We start from the raw sequence: 17,584 nt of genomic DNA, 5'->3' as shown, positions 1-17,584 counted from the left end.
CTGATTTATTTTTTAACTCCAAGGCTCCCATCATACTGTAGAATTCAGAGTCCAATGCTGCATTCACGTGTATAATTCACATGTATAACATGTATAACAGAATTATATCAACCAAGCAGCAGACAATAGATAATTATGGGATCAGACAAATAAGCACAAATATGCAGAGTAATTGACTTAATAGACAGATGCAACAGCATTTTAGCAGTTTTTGCACAATGTTAACTTTATGGGACATTCCAGTAAAGTAAAGATCTAGAGTATAGGCATCAAACTGATTCCAGAAAGGGCCAAAAGGGCGCAGGTTTTCTTTGTAACCACCAACTCCACCAGGTGATGGCTGTGTACAAGGCTCCCCATCCAAACTGATGGAGCTTGAGAAGTGCTGCAAAGAGGAATGGATAAAACTACCCAAAGATAGTTGCACCAAGCTTGTGGCATCATATTCAAGAAGACTTGAGGCTGTAATTGCTGCTAAAGATGCATCAACAAAGTATAGAGCAAAGGGTGGTAATACGTATGTGCATATGATTTCTTAGTTTTGTATTTTTAATAAATTTAAACAAAAAAAACTTTTTCATGTTGTCATTATGGGGTGTTGTGAGCAGAATTTTGAGCAGAAAAATGAATTTACTCCATTTTGGAATAAGGCTGTAACATAAGATGTGGAAAAAGTGAAGCGCTGTGAATACTTTCTGGATGCACTGTATTGTTTTGGGTGTCACTGATGTCACACATCTGAAACCAATTAAACATTTTTTTCCCTGAAAATGACTGGAAACACCTTTTTGGCCTTTGACACTAATTAAATACCCTCAAAGTGTATTTGTTTAAGTACTTACTGCTTGTACTGCAATGGCCCATGAACCACAGCAAGCAAAAATATCTTTGCTTTACATCTACACTGACAAAAGACAGAGATTCCAAAGATCAGTCAATATTGAATTGGTTAACCTAAAATCACATTCAATGGATAATCGACTTCTTTACCCATATGAGCTCCGCAAGACCAAAATCACAGCAGATACTTATCTGAATGTTACAAACTGCAGCTATCACTCACCTCCTGAACTCCGATATGCAGCCTTGCTGTGTTATTGGGTTATCAATCATAGACACATCAGCAGATGGTGGAGTTAAGGCATGACATTCCTGCATGCTGTCTAGTCCTTTAAAGAGACCTGAGCATGGCAACCCCTTTCCCCAGATCAGACCCAGGTCAATCATACAGGCCTCCTTCCCCACAGGAGCACTCTGACCCTCTCATCTAAATATTGCATGAAGTACACGTGCTGGGTTTCCTGTACCAAGTTAAACAGCGCTGATAAAGACAGATGTTCCTCATCTGCACAGGGACCGGCTAAATTTAGCTCCTCCACATGGCAGCACTCTTTACTCACTGTGCAGTCAAGGCCATAAGAATTCCAGCGGTGACACCTTTTTTGTGTTTGTGCATCTGTGCACCACCACAATAGAGATAAAATTAAACAATCAAAATGTGCTTGTAGTGTACAATTTCAGCTTTAATTCAAAGACTTTAACAAAAACATTGCATTAACCCATTTAGGAGCTACACCCATTTTTATGCACAGTCCCTCCCATGTCATTCCTCAGACATAATGAGACAAAAGAAATATAAGAATTATTGTGAACACAAATCAGCAATTTTACAGACAATTCACATTCAACAAGTCAGGGTGTGGATACATAAACATAACCAAATAACTCTATAGCTTGGACTACATTTAAATTAATTGTTAAGAACTTCAAACAGTATAGTGCTGTATAGGAAATTTGTCTGAAGCTGGCAGTTACCACAAAATAAGCGGCTGTGCAAGCAGATAATGAGGGAAGCCACCAAGACAGTTTTATTTGTTATAGGCTTCTGTGGTGTAATTCAAAAAATTAACGGTGTCTGTTGCATCACCAGTTGTAAATATACGATAATATCTGTATTTCTTAATAAGGTATTTAAATGAAATCAAGATGTATTCAGTGACTTGGAAATTTTCATGTATCCATCCTCTGGCTTGTCTCAAGAAAACTGGCTGTAAAATTGTTGATTTGTTTATAAAGAACTCTGTAAATTTGGTCAGTTTTTTACTGTTTCATCTGTTTGTTTGTTTTTTGGTCACATTCTTCTCCAAGGAGTTCCCCCTCCCGCTTGGGAGTACATATGTTATAAAATTGTTGTAAATAACTCAGGTGTCACAGACCCCCCCACCAAAAAAAAAAAAATTGGTCCACCTTGCCTTCACTACGCATGCGTCATTTGGGGCCACAGCAAATCGTCTGAGTCTGACTCTCTTCACCCAAAGCGATCAAAGGGAATAATGTGATTATTAACCATCAGATGACAAAGTAAAACCTCTTAAATCATTCTAAAGTCAGTTTTAAGCAGAAATGAGGCTGTTTTAAGCAGAAACGAGGCAATAATCAGTGAGTCGGCAACTGATGCTTTGAAATGACCGAGGCGCAGTGAATGCAGCAGCAGCAGCTCATCTGGCTGCCACACTCTGATTGGTTCCTCTGTCTTTTATTACGAAATAATACTGAATTTATGTGGAAATGATTGTTGACCAAAACTTCAGATATCTGCCATTGAGATAGATGATGACTGGAGTGCAATTTTAAGCAGAAAGGAGGCAATAATCGATGAACCACGGCTGACTCTCAGAAATGACGCATGCACAGTGAAGGCAGGGCAGATCGATTTTTAGGGGGAACCGTTTGGTCGGTGACACTGGCCTTCCTGCCCCCGCTCTCTATGTGCATTTGTTTTTACACAATCCATGGAAACATGTCAAGAAAGTGACGATCCACAGAAATACACAGAGAATAGAGTTTATCTCTGGTTGAACTCTCTTTCTCTCTCGTTCTACCACCCCCCCATCTCTCCACATGCGTGGTCTGTCTCTCTCTCTCTCATTCTGCTTGTTTTGACTCTTTTTCTCTGTGAGGATGTGCATGATCAGTGAGGAAATATAACATCATGCTTTCACATTTAACTCCTCTCCAAAGCTTCGTCCAGCTTCAGGAAAGCAGGTCTGCATCTGTTTTTCCACACTTCTTTATCTGTCAGCTCTGCTATTCCAAGAAAGCCCCACCGAGGTTGACTTGTCTGTGAGACTTCCCAGTCTGTCTTGCTGTGTTTGTCTTTCTCAGTTTCTGCAACAGCATTTTGTTTGTTTGTTTGTTTGTTTTCCTTTTTCAGTGGGTCTGTCATGAGTATGGCAGCACTGTGACTTAGTGGTTAGCACTGTTGCCTCACAGCAAGAAGGTCATGGGTTTGATTCCCACCTGTGGCCTTTCTGTGTGGAGTTTGCATGTTTTCCCCATGTTTGCGTGGGTTTCCTCCAGGTGCTCCGGTTTCCTCCCACATTTAAAGACACGCATGTTAGGTGAATTGGAAACTTTAGAATTGTCCAGGTCTCCCTTGGAAAAGTGGTCTTGATCTCAATGGGACTAACTTGGTTAAATAAAGGTTAAATGAAATTAAATGAACATGTAAGAAATAAAGTCTTTGTTGGCTTGTTCTTATAGCTGCTAGTTCACCGGTGCCTTGACAGGTGGCATGTACGTGTTGTTGTTGTTGTAGTGCTGTAAAGCAGTTCGTGTTTCTCGCAAGACCCAACACTCTCATTCACATGATACCGGGTGGGTGTTTCTGAGTTGCAAGGCTGGTTTTCTGCTGTGAGACCCCTGGTGGTGGACAGAGAGCCCATTCTCCCTAAAACAAATCAATTACCATTACAATTAATCCCAAACTGCAAAATTAAGGTATTACTTATAGCTCTCACTTAAAAAATGGTCCTCATATTGAGTTTGTCCTTAGATAGTCCTCACATTTAGAAGCCAGAAAATCAGAAGTGCTCAGGAAGTTCAACTTTTTTTTTTTTTTTTAATCAAAGGTGCTGTTTGGTGCAGGGACCACATGATCAGCAGGGGGGAAAAAGGGAAAAACAAGGCACGCTCTTTCACAAAAATATTAAAAAGGCCTTTATTTTAATGGTTATTTCGTGATTTAAACATTTTAAAAAAACATACTGAGTAACAAACAGCCTTCTTCAGGGAGTCCCGCCTTTGTTGTTGTAGTTCTCATATTTAGTTTGTTCAGTTACTTTTGGGTTCTGAAAACAGAAGGACTGTGTATAAAAATAGCTGTAATTCCCAAATGATTCATGTGATAATTTTGTTAAACACCTTGATTTCAAGCTGGAAGCCAACTCTATCAGCACATCTTGATTGTTTCATTTGAACTCCACTGTGGTGATGCACAGAGACAAAATGACAAAAAATAGTGTCACTATCCTACTACTTATGGAGCTGTCTATTTCTCACTGTTCCTGAGCACGTACACACAGCACTCCTGCAGCGGCCTCCAATGATTTTGGATAATATTACCTGGAGATTAATATGTGACAGCGTTCAACATTATGATGCTGACTGTGGGAGCATTCTACAGCTCAGTGGACTTTGGTTCATACAGTGAGCTGTAACATTTGGACTTGATGTCACACTGTTTCTCACATTCCTTCTGAATATACGGCTCAATAAATGCGACATGCCGCATCAAACACCCCAAATACAGCACTGTAATAAAGACTCTGGCATCACCTCAGCTTGCAGTCCGTGACAGAACACTCACTTGTACACTATCCGCCAGGCTTAAGGTGGGTTAAGAGCCAACAATTATAAACTACTGTAAGTCAAGAGGAAATAGAGAAGGAGTGCTTTCGAAACACTGACATGCAGACACCAACACATTCCTCCAGATCTAAATCCATTAGATTTATTCTCTGGAAGCAATCTCTGCATTAAGAAGTTTAATCCCCCTGATTTATATCTGTAATTGTGGGTGCATTACTTCTAATTATGGGAGCAGCATTGATAATCCTGTTAATACCCATCAGATAGGCGGCGTAATTAAGAGTTAGGGCGGGAAAGCAGGAGGAGGACAGAAGAGTGAGCACAATCCTTTAAAAGTACAATTTAATCAGATAGAATACACTTAAAAAGGGGAAAACACATACAGTTAAGCACCACACCATTGAAAATGCAGTTAACTCTAATGAGGATCACTGTTCTGCCTCATTGTGTTAAAACAACATCTATACTATACGAGTAAGTGTGTGTAATGTCAAGTTAAGGAGTTCTGCTGATTAGATTTGACATGTATTTTTTGATGTGGAACAGCAGGCCTCCCTGGATGGGACTAAAGCTGGTTTTGTGCACTATTGGGGTGTGACGGATGGTAAACTGGATGTACAGTTCTGTTAACTACAGTATATATATCCACAGGGTGAACATGATGGGCCAAGATGGTGCAGGGTTTCCAGGACTTTAAGTTGAGGGGAGGAGCTCATCCATAAAACCATCTGCTGAGAAAACCTGCACAATCTTTGATTTTATCATATAAAATCAATAATTTATTATGTTATACTATTTTAGAATACCTTTCACAGATAAAGGAGGCAGTATATAGGTTTGATAAAGACAAGAGAGCTATTGAAAAAGTATAAAATACACTGGTGTTATAAATGGTAATTGTAGTTGCTAAAACACTGCAGCTCAGTCACTTGAGGGGTATTTGAATGTAGGACAAAAGATAAGCCCTCGTAAGAGTGTTGATTGTACAACCCCAATTCCAATGAAGTTGGGACATTGTGTATAATGTAAATAAAAACAGAATACAAAGATTTGCAAATCCTCTTCAACCTATATTCAACTGAATACACCACAAAGACAAGATATTTAATGTTCAAACTGATAAACTGTATTGTTTTTGTGCAAATATTTGCTCATTTTGAAATGGATGCCTGCAACGTGTTTCAAAAAAGCTGGGACAGTGGTATGTTTACCACTGTGTTACATCACCTTCCCTTCTAACAACACTCAATAAGCATTTGGGAACTGAGGACACTAATTGTTGACGGTTTGTAGGTGGAATTTTTTTTCCCATTCTTGCTTGATGTACGATTTCAGTTGTTCAGCAGTCCAGGGTCTCCGTTGTTGTATTTTGCGCTTCATAATGCACCACACATTTTCAATGGGTGACAGGTCTGGACTGCAGGCAGGCCAGTCTAGTACCTGCACCCTTTTACTACGAAGCCACGCTTTTGTAACACGTGCAGAATGTGGCTTGGTCTTGCTGAAATAAGCAGGGACGTCCCTGAAAAAGACGTTGCTTGGATGGCAGCATGTGTTGCTCCAAAACCTGGATGTACCTTTCAGCATTGATGATACCATCACAGATGTGTAAGTTGCCCATGCCATGGGCACTAACACACCCCCATACCAAAACAGATGCTGGCTTTTGAACCTTGTGCTGGTAACAATCTGGATGGTCTTTTTCCTCTTTTGTCTGGAGGACACGGCATCCATGATTTCCAAAAACAATTTGAAATGTGGACTCATCAGACCACAGCACAGTTTTCCACTTTGCCTCTGTCCATTTCATATGAGCTTGGATGTTATTGATGTATGTCTTTCACTTTGCATGGTAAAGTTTTAACTAGCACTTGTAGATTTAGCGAGGAACTGTGTTAACTGACAATGGTTTTTTGAAGTGTTCTTGAGCCCACGCGGTAAGATCCTTTACACAATGATGTCGGTTTTTAATGCAGTGCTGCCTGAGGGATCGAAGGTCACGGGCATTCAAGGTTGGTTTTCGGCCTTGCTGTGTAGAAAGTTCTCCAGATTCTCTGAATCTTATGATGGAATCCCTAAATTACTTGCAACTGAACACTGAGAAACATTGTTCTTAAACTGTTGGACTATTTTTTCACACAGTTGTTCACAAAGTGGTGATCCTCACCCCATCTTTCCTTGTGAACGGCTGAGCCTGATGCTCCTTTTATACCCAATCATGACACTCACCTGTTTCCAGTTAACCTGTCCACCTGTGGAATGTTCCAAACAGGTGTTCTTTGAGTATTCATCAACTTTAGCGTCTCTTGTTGCCACTGTCCCAGCTTTTTTGAAATGTGTTGCAGGCATCCATTTCAAAATGAGCAAATATTTGCAAAAAAAAAAAAAAAAAATTCTATCAGTTTGAACATTAAATTAATGTCTTTGCGGTGTATTCAACTGAATATAGGTTGAAGAGGATTTGCAGAGGATTTGGATCTGTTTTTATTTACATTTCACACAACATGCCAACTTCACTGGAACTGAGGTTGTACACCTTTTTAGCCAGCTAAACTAGGTCACCGTGAATGTTTAAAACTGATTTTATAGTTGGTTGCTAAAAATACCCCATAAACACTAATCTGATGCATCGTTTTTATATATATATATATATATATATATATATATATATATATATATATATATATATATATATATATATATTCTCATGTCTCTATACAATAGCATGTTCATGTTGTTTTAAATGACAAACTGCTACTTCCCAAAATGCCACTACCTTCAGAGGGGGGCGTATGGCCTTCAAGGCCTCTATGTGGGCGTGTCTCTCAGATCACAAAGGACTCCAGATATGGGCTCTTTGTACATATGTCACAAAAGCCTAAAACAAGTTGTTTTAGTCCTAAATATAGTTTCTACCAGGATAATTCCTGCATTCTCAGTCACAGAATTCTTGAAATTTGTCAGTCTTTAACATGATTCTGCACTCATAATAAACTGTAATAAGTATCTAAAACATATTTTGCACCATATGACCCCTTTAAATCAGGAGTGGGAATATGTGTTTTTTTTTTTTGTTTTTTTTTATTTCAATGATGCTTTTCTGGTTTAAAATTGATTACAGAAGTCTTTGTTGCAAAGTGTGATATGACAGACGGGTCTGTGCGCTCTTTTGGCACGTTCCCTCTTCAAACCCCTCTGCTGCTGCCCTGCAGAAAAATATGCTGCAAAATCGTGATTATTTTAAACATGAGGCCTGACGGGGTCTGATGTGATAGAAAATGGATGAAAGGCATAGAAAATTGATGCAGATCAGCAGTGGAGACAAATCCCTCCTGTGTCCATCTAAATAAGTCCAACTGGGACCAAACAAAATGGCCTCTGTTTGCCCATTTACAATTCAAGCAGCCCTGTCACACAGCGTGTCAAAAAGCACTCTTAAATATTAGAAACGTCTGCGCATTACAACAATAATGCTTCATTAGCTTCACTGGGAGAAGTGCAAGGCTGACGTGAGAGAAACAAGAGAATGAAGGGGAAAAAAGAGTGAAGAAAAAGTTAACTTTCTCTCATTTCCCCTTTGTTTGCCTGAGGAAGGATGTTAGTGGAAGAGAGAGGAAAACTCAGACAATGCTTGAGCTCCTTCATCCTGCTTATTACAGCGCCGCCCCAGCTCTGTGTCCTCAAGCCTTTCTGCACCTCACTATTTTAACTACACCTGTCATTTGCGGTCCAGTCATTTTACCTTTCTGCGTGGCTTTCTTTCCCCGCTTACAGGGACTGTTAACTGGGCCTGTCTATCATGCTGGCTGGGGCCGGATCCGGGGCTGAGGCTGCGGCGGGGGCACGTTCAGCGCTTGGGTGAATGGATGAGAGTGAGGCAGGTGGGGGAGGCGGGAGGGATTTTTGAGAGGAGGGCTGTAATGAGCTTGCGGCAGTGCACAGGAGCACGGCGTGCTTCTTCCATCTGCTGTGAGGCATCCATCTTAACGGCTACAGCGACAGACAACGCAAAAGATGCAGTGACACAAAACAGATGTGGTAGATTTCATTTTTCTACGCCTCATCCCCCTATAAATCTTTTCATCGTTTCATTTTGTGGTTTCTTCTTCGTTTTCATGTAAAATAACATGGACCTGTCAGCTACCTTCTGTCTATATTACATTATATTTATTATATCAGATTATTTATCCATGTATGATGTATGATCTCACAGCATGAGATGTCTAACATAAATGTATTGTCTATTATCGCACACCTGATTTTCTTGGTTTTGTCCATGGGCCAAGCAGATTTTTGGTACAACAAAAGGTGACCAAACAACACTTACAGTCTGAACTCAGTGTTCTATGGCCTATATAAAAAATAAAGAAAGAAAGAAAGAAAGAAAATGTATGTTAATCTTCTCATAGTAAGGGATGTGTCAATGAAGGATTTGCCAAGATCTAAAAATGCTCCGCTCTTGCTGAAAAGCATACCACATTTTTTTATCTGATCATAAAAATGCCAAAAATGTATCATTTGTACTACACACCTAACACTCCTAATGTTACCTCAATACCTCAATAACTCGTTACCTCAATACCTAACATTACCAAGTTCTGGGGTAAAAATAGCAAAATAGTATCAAAAGCCAATTTTAGTTTGTACAGGAGTCAGAAATGAAAAAAAAAGCAATAAAAAGCAGTAAAAAGCAATACAAATTATTTGGTAATCTAAAAGGATTTAAACATTTGAACAATCTGTTATGCTTACTGTATTTTCCAGACTACAAATTGCACTGGAAGATAAGTAATATGTTTAAAAAAAAAATGCATCATGAGGATAAAAAGCATATTCAAGTCAATTGATTTTTCACACAATCTGATCTCACACTATGTTCCTGATGGCAACACAAAATTTCAAGTGTGTTGTGCAGGACTGTGCCCACGCCGCCCATAAATGTGGACATGATAAGTGCACCCTGCTTCTCTTTCATGCCATTTCATGACTATCATCTGTGACCACAGGTCATCTACAGAGGAACAGACGGATCAGACAGACCTGTATTGCCCGCTTGATAAGAGGGATTCAATAAAATGTGGTGTTTTTATATGGTGTGTGGTTTTATTTTTTAAATATGTCAGATGTCCTTCTTGATATCAGGCATTTTCCTGCTCCTTTTACAGGACAGCGATGGCAGCTCAATGGTAAATTTTCTGGCTAGTCATCAGAGCTTTTTGAGAGTGCAGGTTCAAATCCCGTGGGTGACATTTTTTCACAGCAGCTGCGTGATATAGTTACAGTGTGTTCCCGTGTGCACAAAACCGTTGCAGCATGTATGTTTTTTCACGGCAGCTGCTCGCACTGTGTTCCCGTGTGCAAGACACCGTTGCGCTGAGATCATGCACACCTGCCCATCGGCTCGATGTTTGCATGGTTCGTTCATATGAGCTGTTCTACCGTGATTGGCCCTGATTTGTACTTATTCACACTATGTGTGAAGGGGCCCTTACTGTGGGGGTATTATGTTTGGTGTAATGTGTCCATCTGAGAGTGAACAAAATAATTCAAAAAGTTTCGATCTGGTTTGGACAAAACCTAATGGAGTGATAGAGGCTCAGGACAGGACAAAGTGATTTGAGTTTGAGAAAAAGTTATTAAAAGGGAAGGTCATAGGCTAAGGGCAAATTTTTGGCCCAACACTCATATATATATATATATATATATATATATATACAGTGATCCCTCGCTATAACGCAGTTCACCTTTCGTGGCCTCGCAGTTTCGCAGATTTTTTTAGTCCAATTTTGCATGCTTTTTTTTTTTTTACAGCACATTGTGTTCTGCGTCCTCATCAAGCAGCCCGGTCGTGGCGCTGCGAAGGGAGAGCATGCGCATTGTGTTCTGCGTGTCTGTGAAATACTGGTGAGTCACTAATAATTTCTTACGTGTCCACCCTCGTAGGTTGATCGTTAACATTAAATTTATTAGTTCTAAAAGCCATCATAATTATTTATAGGAAAATGTTCTATTTTTATTTCTCAAACAAATGTCTGGGCCTGAAAACAAGTTGGTCTTATTTTTCTACTAAGGTTTGAACTTTGAGAGTGTTTACACACGAGAAAAGTGAGAAAATGTTAATGCCTGTTTGAGAAAAGTGTATAAAGTGTGTAGTGAGGGGTTTTACAGCCTTAAAACATCTATAATAATTGTAAAAAATAATGCTGTGTACTTTGAGGATTTCGCCTATTGCGGGCTATTTTTAGAACGTAACTCCCGCGATAACCGAGGGACCACTGTATATATACTCAACAAAAATATAAATGCAACACTTTTGGTTTTGCTCCCATTTTGTATGAGATGAACTCAAAGATCTAAAACTTTTTCCACATACACAATATCACCATTTCCCTCAAATATTGTTCACAAACCAGTCTAAATCTGTGATATTGAGCACTTCTCCTTTGCTGAGATAATCCATCCCACCTCACAGGTGTGCCATATCAAGATGCTGATTAGACACCATGATTAGTGCACAGGTGTGCCTTAGACTGCCCACAATAAAAGGCCACTCTGAAAGGTGCAGTTTTATCACACAGCACAATGCCACAGATGTCGCAAGATTTGAGAGAGCGTGCAATTGGCATGCTGACAGCAGGAATGTCAACCAGAGCTGTTGACATATTTGTCTAATAGATTACAGTTTGTTCATGTAAATGGGGAATCTTCTTCACAGACTAAAGTTAATTATGGAGTTCCACAAGGTTCTGTGCTAGGACCAATTTTATTCACTTTATACATGCTTCCCTTAGGCAGTATTATTAGACGGTATTGCTTAAATTTTCATTGTTACGCAGATGATACCCAGCTTTATCTATCCATGAAGCCAGAGGATACACACCAATTAGCTAAACTGCAGGATTGTCTTACAGACATAAAGACATGGATGACCTCTAATTTCCTGCTTTTAAACTCAGATAAAACTGAAGTTATTGTACTTGGCCCCACAAATCTTAGAAGCATGGTGTCTAACCAGACCGTTACTCTGGATGGCATTTCCCTGATCTCTAGTAATACTGTGAGAAATCTTGGAGTCATTTTTGATCAGGATATGTCATTCAAAGCGCATATTAAACAAATATGTAGGACTGCCTTTTTGCATTTACGCAATATCTCTAAAATCAGAAAGGTCTTGTCTCAGAGTGATGCTGAAAAACTAATTCATGCATTTATTTCCTCTAGGCTGGACTATTGTAATTCATTATTATCAGGTTGTCCTAAAAGTTCCCTAAAAAGCCTTCAGTTGGTTCAGAATGCTGCAGCTAGAGTACTGACGGGGACTAGCAGGAGAGAGCATATCTCACCCGTGTTGGCCTCTCTTCATTGGCTTCCTGTTAATTCTAGAATAGAATTTAAAATTCTTCTTCTTACTTATAAGGTTTTGAATAATCAGGTCCCATCTTATCTTAGGGACCTCGTAGTACCATATTACCCCATTAGAGCGCTTCGCTCTCAGACTGCGGGCTTACTTGTGGTTCCTAGGGTTTGTAAGAGTAGAATGGGAGGCAGAGCCTTCAGCTTTCAGGCTCCTCTCCTGTGGAACCAGCTCCCAATTCAAATCAGGGAGACAGATACCCTCTCTACTTTTAAGATTAAGCTTAAAACTTTCCTTTTCGCTAAGGCTTATAGTTAGGGTTGGATCGGGTGACCCTGGACCATCCCTTGGTTATGTTGCTTTAGACGTAGACTGTGGGGGGGTTCCCATGATGCACTGTTTCTTTCTCTTTTTGCTCCGTATGCATCACTCTGCATTTAATCATTAGTGATCGATCTCTGCCCCCCTTCTCGGCATGTCTTTTTCCTGGTTCTTTCCCTCAGCCCCAACCAGTCTCAGCAGAAGACTGCCCCTCCCTGAGCCTGGTTCTGCTGGAGGTTTCTTCCTGTTAAAAGGGAGTTTTTCCTTCCCACTGTGGCCAAGTGCTTGCTCATAGGGGGTCGTTTTGACCGTTGGGGTTTTTCATAATTATTGTATGGCCTTGCCTTACAATATGGAGCGCCTTGGGACAACTGTTTGTTGTGATTTGGCGCTATATAAGAAAAAAGTTGATTGATTGATTGATTTCTCTACCATAAGCCGTCTCCAAAGGCGTTTCAGTGAATTTGGCAGTACATCCAACCAGCCTCACAACCGCAGACCACGTGTAACCACACCAGCCCAGGACCTCCACATCCAGCATGTTCACCTCCGAGATCGTCTGAGACCAGCCACTCGGACAGCTGCTGAAACAATCGGTTTGCATAACCAAAGAATTTCTGCACAAACTGTCAGAAACCGTCTCAGGGAAGCTCATCTGCATGCTCGTCGTCCTCATCGGGGTCTCGACCTGACTCCAGTTCGTCGTTGTAACCGACTTGAGTGGGCAAATGCTCACATTCGCTGGCGTTTGGCACGTTGGAGAGGTGTTCTCTTCACGGATGAATCCTGGTTCACACTGTTCAGGGCAGATGGCAGACAGCGTGTGTGGTGTCGTGTGGGTGAGCGGTTTTCTGATGTCAATGTTGTGGATCGAGTGGCCCATGGTGGCGGTGGGGTTATGGTATGGGCAGGCGTCTGTTATGGACTAAGAACACAGGTGCATTTTATTGATGGCATTTTGAATGCACAGAGATACTGTGACGAGATCCTGAGGCCCATTGTTGTGCCATACATCCAAGAACATCACCTCATGTTGCAGCAGGATAATGCACAGCCCCATGGTGCAAGGATCTGTACACAATTCTTGGAAGCTGAAAATGTCCCAGTTCTTGCATGGCCGGCATACTCACCAGACATGTCACCCATTGAGCATGTTTGGGATGCTCTGGACCGGCGTATACGACAGCGTGTACCAGTTCCTGCCAATATCCAGCAACTTCGCAAAGCCATTGAAGAGGAGTGGACCAACATTCCACAGGCCACAATTGACAACCTGATCAAGTCTATGCGAAGGGGATGTGTTGCACTGCATGAGGCAAATGGTGGTCACACCAGATACTGACTGGTATCCCCCCCAATAAAACAAAACTGCACCTTTCAGAGTGGCCTTTTATTGTGGACAGTCTAAGGCACACCTGTGCACTAATCATGGTGTCTAATCAGCATCTTGGTATGGCACACCTGTGAGGTGGGATGGATTATCTCAGCAAAGGAGAAGTGCTCACTATCACAGATTTAGACTGGTTTGTGAACAATATTTGAGGGAAATGGTGATATTGTGTATGTGGAAAAAGTTTTAGATCTTTGAGTTCATCTCATACAAAATTGGAGCAAAACCAAAAGTATTGCGTTTATATTTTTGTTGAGTGTATATATATATATATATATATATATATATATATATATATATATATATATATATATATTTATATATATATATATATATATATATATATATATATATATATATATATATATATATATATTTATATATATATATATATATATATATAGGGAATCTTTAGAATGGCTCTTCTGAGTAATTGGTTTAAGATACACCTGGTTACTATTAAAAATAATATGATATCATATGTCACATTTATTATTATTGGTCACATTACAGTTACAGTGGAAGCAGGAGTCTCATTATCCATGCAGACATTCAATGACATATGTCACAGAAGTAAAAATCCAACCTGTTTTAAGGCAAATGTTTGCTTTAACATTTTGCTGGGTTGTTTCTACATATACAGACATAAAACTGTGGGATGTTAAGAATGTTTGACATAAAACCCTGACTGTATTCAATAGTAAAATGTTGACAAAATATTTTTGCACAATATAACACCTTTAATAGGTCTGACTGTTTCCCAGAGTAAAAAATAGTTGAAATCTTAATCTCAATTATGTGATGTGTGCAAACTGATTAAAGCAAATCTATATTACATCGTCTTCAATCCAGATATATTCACTGTACGACATGGCCCCAACAAATGCAACACTGCAAGAAAAACAAAAAGAAAGAAAGCCAGTGTTCAGCAAAGAGGAGGCGCATCTGTTTCTCCATGGCCAGATACCTTGCTGGTGTTGCTTTATTATTTCATTATGTGTAAATCCTGTCAGTGCCATTCCACCCCCAGTTTGGTCGGGTCCTGCCACTCCAGCCTCTGAAGGTTAAATTATAATTTAATTACCAAGCCTTAGCTGCATAAGCTGCTTGGGAGCATTGGCCTCCCAGAATAATTTGAAAAGATGGTGTCTCCCCTCATCTTCCAGCTCCTGATCCACCAGACCTGGGCCCCCTGGAGGCCCACTTCAATATCCCACCTAATTATCTTCCTCAAATCAGGCACCTGTTACACTGAACTATCAGAAATCAAGTTGGAAGTAGGTAAAAAAAAAAACTTGTGTTAGAATTTTTACAAATAAAAAAAAACCCATGCAAAAAAGCCCTATGGAGATGTGTCTTCAAACGGTTTGGACCTTACATTTGATACCTGCAGCACTACTTCATAATGGCCCAGTTCACTCTGTGACATCATCTGATTTGCACTAAGCTGTGTGCCCCAAAATAAAATGCTTGCAGAGGAATTTGTAACGAAACGTGTTTTATTCATTCACACATTAGTGCAAGAAGAGCAAGGGATAACTGGTCTGTGCATAGTGTACACTGTCTCTATCTGAGGCTGCGGTTGTGTCTCCAGGACTCCAAGTGGAAGCGAATGAATGCATGGAAGTGAACCTTCATCAATTTATTTATTTTTTTAATGCAAACAGTGCTATAATTGATTTACAGGATTTTGGAAAAATTTGAACAGGGTCATAATATCCTACTTTTCAATCTATCTTTTGCACAAAAATATGATTTGGATTCTTGTGTTAATTAAATTAAAACTCCCCAATTCTATGACTATGCACACACATACAAAAAAAAAAAAAAAAAATTAAAAAGTTACTCTGCAATCTCAAAATTTTGTCCCTAGTTCATTCTGAAACATATGTCATGGAAGTCCATATATGGGCTTGTGTGTACTCTGCATTAGACGTCCACACAGATAACCCCTTGCCAAAGGCAAATGCAGAATGGGGAGCAGGTGTGCTATCACCACATCATCACACTGTTAAGCACAATGAAGATAAGTGTCATCACCCTCACACAATATTGTTTTGGTGAGGTAATGGTGTAAACCAGGTGGGGAGGGGAGGTCCAGCCCCTCTGAAGGTGGGGAAACTGTGGTCCTTTTCTCATTTTTAAGACATACAACTGGAAAGTGTGATGTCAGAAGAACCAGTTCAGTCATTGATTGTGTGTAGCACCATGGACCATCTAGTATGCAATATTCCATTCAATTATGTCATGTTAAGTAACCAAAGATGAAACTCAAAACTCTAGACCACTCCTCCCTCCTTGGTGGCACTCTTAACCGCGTGCCACCAAGGAGGGAGTGCCGACTTCACGGACTCGGCAAAACATAGACTTTATTATCAATTCTGCTGAAGCTTTTCTGGACATGGACGCCAGTTTATTAAAAAGTCCACTTCACCTGACTTACCTGATTTGGATACCATGGCCTGGATGAATCCCCAGACATCAAACAAAGGATTTTGTGAGAAAGAAAATGTGAAATTTCAGCTTTAGCTTGATGAAAGGCACATACAACCCCTGGCAAAAATTATGGAATCACCGGCCTCGGAGGATGTTCATTCAGTTGTTTAATTTTGTAGAAAAAAAGCAGATCACAGACATGACACAAAACTAAAGTCATTTCAAATGGCAACTTTCTGGCTTTAAGAAACACTATAACAAATCAGGAAAAAACAAATTGTGGCAGCCAGTAACGGTTACTTTTTTAGATCAAGCAGAGGGAAAAAAATATGGAATCACTCAATTCTGATGAAAAAATTATGGAATCATGAAAAACAAAAGAATGCTCCAACACATCACTAGTATTTTGTTGCACCACCTCTGGCTTTTATAACAGCTTGCAGTCTCTGAGGCATGGACTTAATGAGTGACAAACAGTACCCTTCATCAATCTGGCTCCAACTTTCTCTGATTGCTGTTGCCAGATCAGCTTTGCAGGTTGGAGCCTTGTCATGGACCATTTTCTTCAACTTCCACCAAAGATTTTCAATTGGATTAAGATCCGGACTATTTGCAGGCCATGACATTGCCCCTATGTGTCTTTTTGCAAGGAATGTTTTCACAGTTTTTGCTCTATGGCAAGATGCATTATCATCTTGAAAAATGATTTCATCATCCCCAAACATCCTTTCAATTGATGGGATAGTCCAAAATATCAACGTAAACCTGTGCATTTATTGATGGTGTAATGACAGCCATCTCCCCAGTGCCTTTACCTGACATGCAGCCCCATATCATCAATGACTGTGGAAATTTACATCTTCTCTTCAGGCAGTCATCTTTATAAATCTCATTGGAACAGCACCAAACAAAAGTTCCAGCATCATCACCTTGCCCAATGCAGATTCGAGATTCATCACTGAATATGACTTTCATCCAGTCGTCCACAGTCCACGATTGCTTTTCCTTAGCCCATTGTAACCTTGTTTTTTTCTGTTTAGGTGTTAATGATGGCTTTCGTTTAGCTTTTCTGTATGTAAATCCCATTTCCTTTAGGCGGTTTCTTACAGTTCGGTCACAGACATTGGCTTCAGTTTCCTCCCATTCGTTCCTCATTTGTTTTGTTGTGCATTTTCGATTTTTGAGATATATTGCTTTAAGTTTTCTGTCTTGACGCTTTGATGTCTTCCTTGGTCTACCAGTATGTTTGCCTTTAACAACCTTCCCATGTTGTTTGTATTTTGTCCAGAGTTTAGACACAGCTGACTGTGAACAACCAACATCTTTTAACTCTCTTTTACAACATCTTTTAACTCTTTTAAGAGTTTGATAATCCTCTCCTTTGTTTCAATTGACATCTCTCATGTTGGAGCCATGATTCATGTCAGTCCACT

The sequence above is a fragment of the Thalassophryne amazonica genome, chromosome 2 (assembly GCF_902500255.1).
Source record: "Thalassophryne amazonica chromosome 2, fThaAma1.1, whole genome shotgun sequence".
Taxonomy (NCBI): domain Eukaryota; kingdom Metazoa; phylum Chordata; class Actinopteri; order Batrachoidiformes; family Batrachoididae; genus Thalassophryne; species Thalassophryne amazonica.
This window is presented reverse-complemented; position numbering follows the sequence as displayed.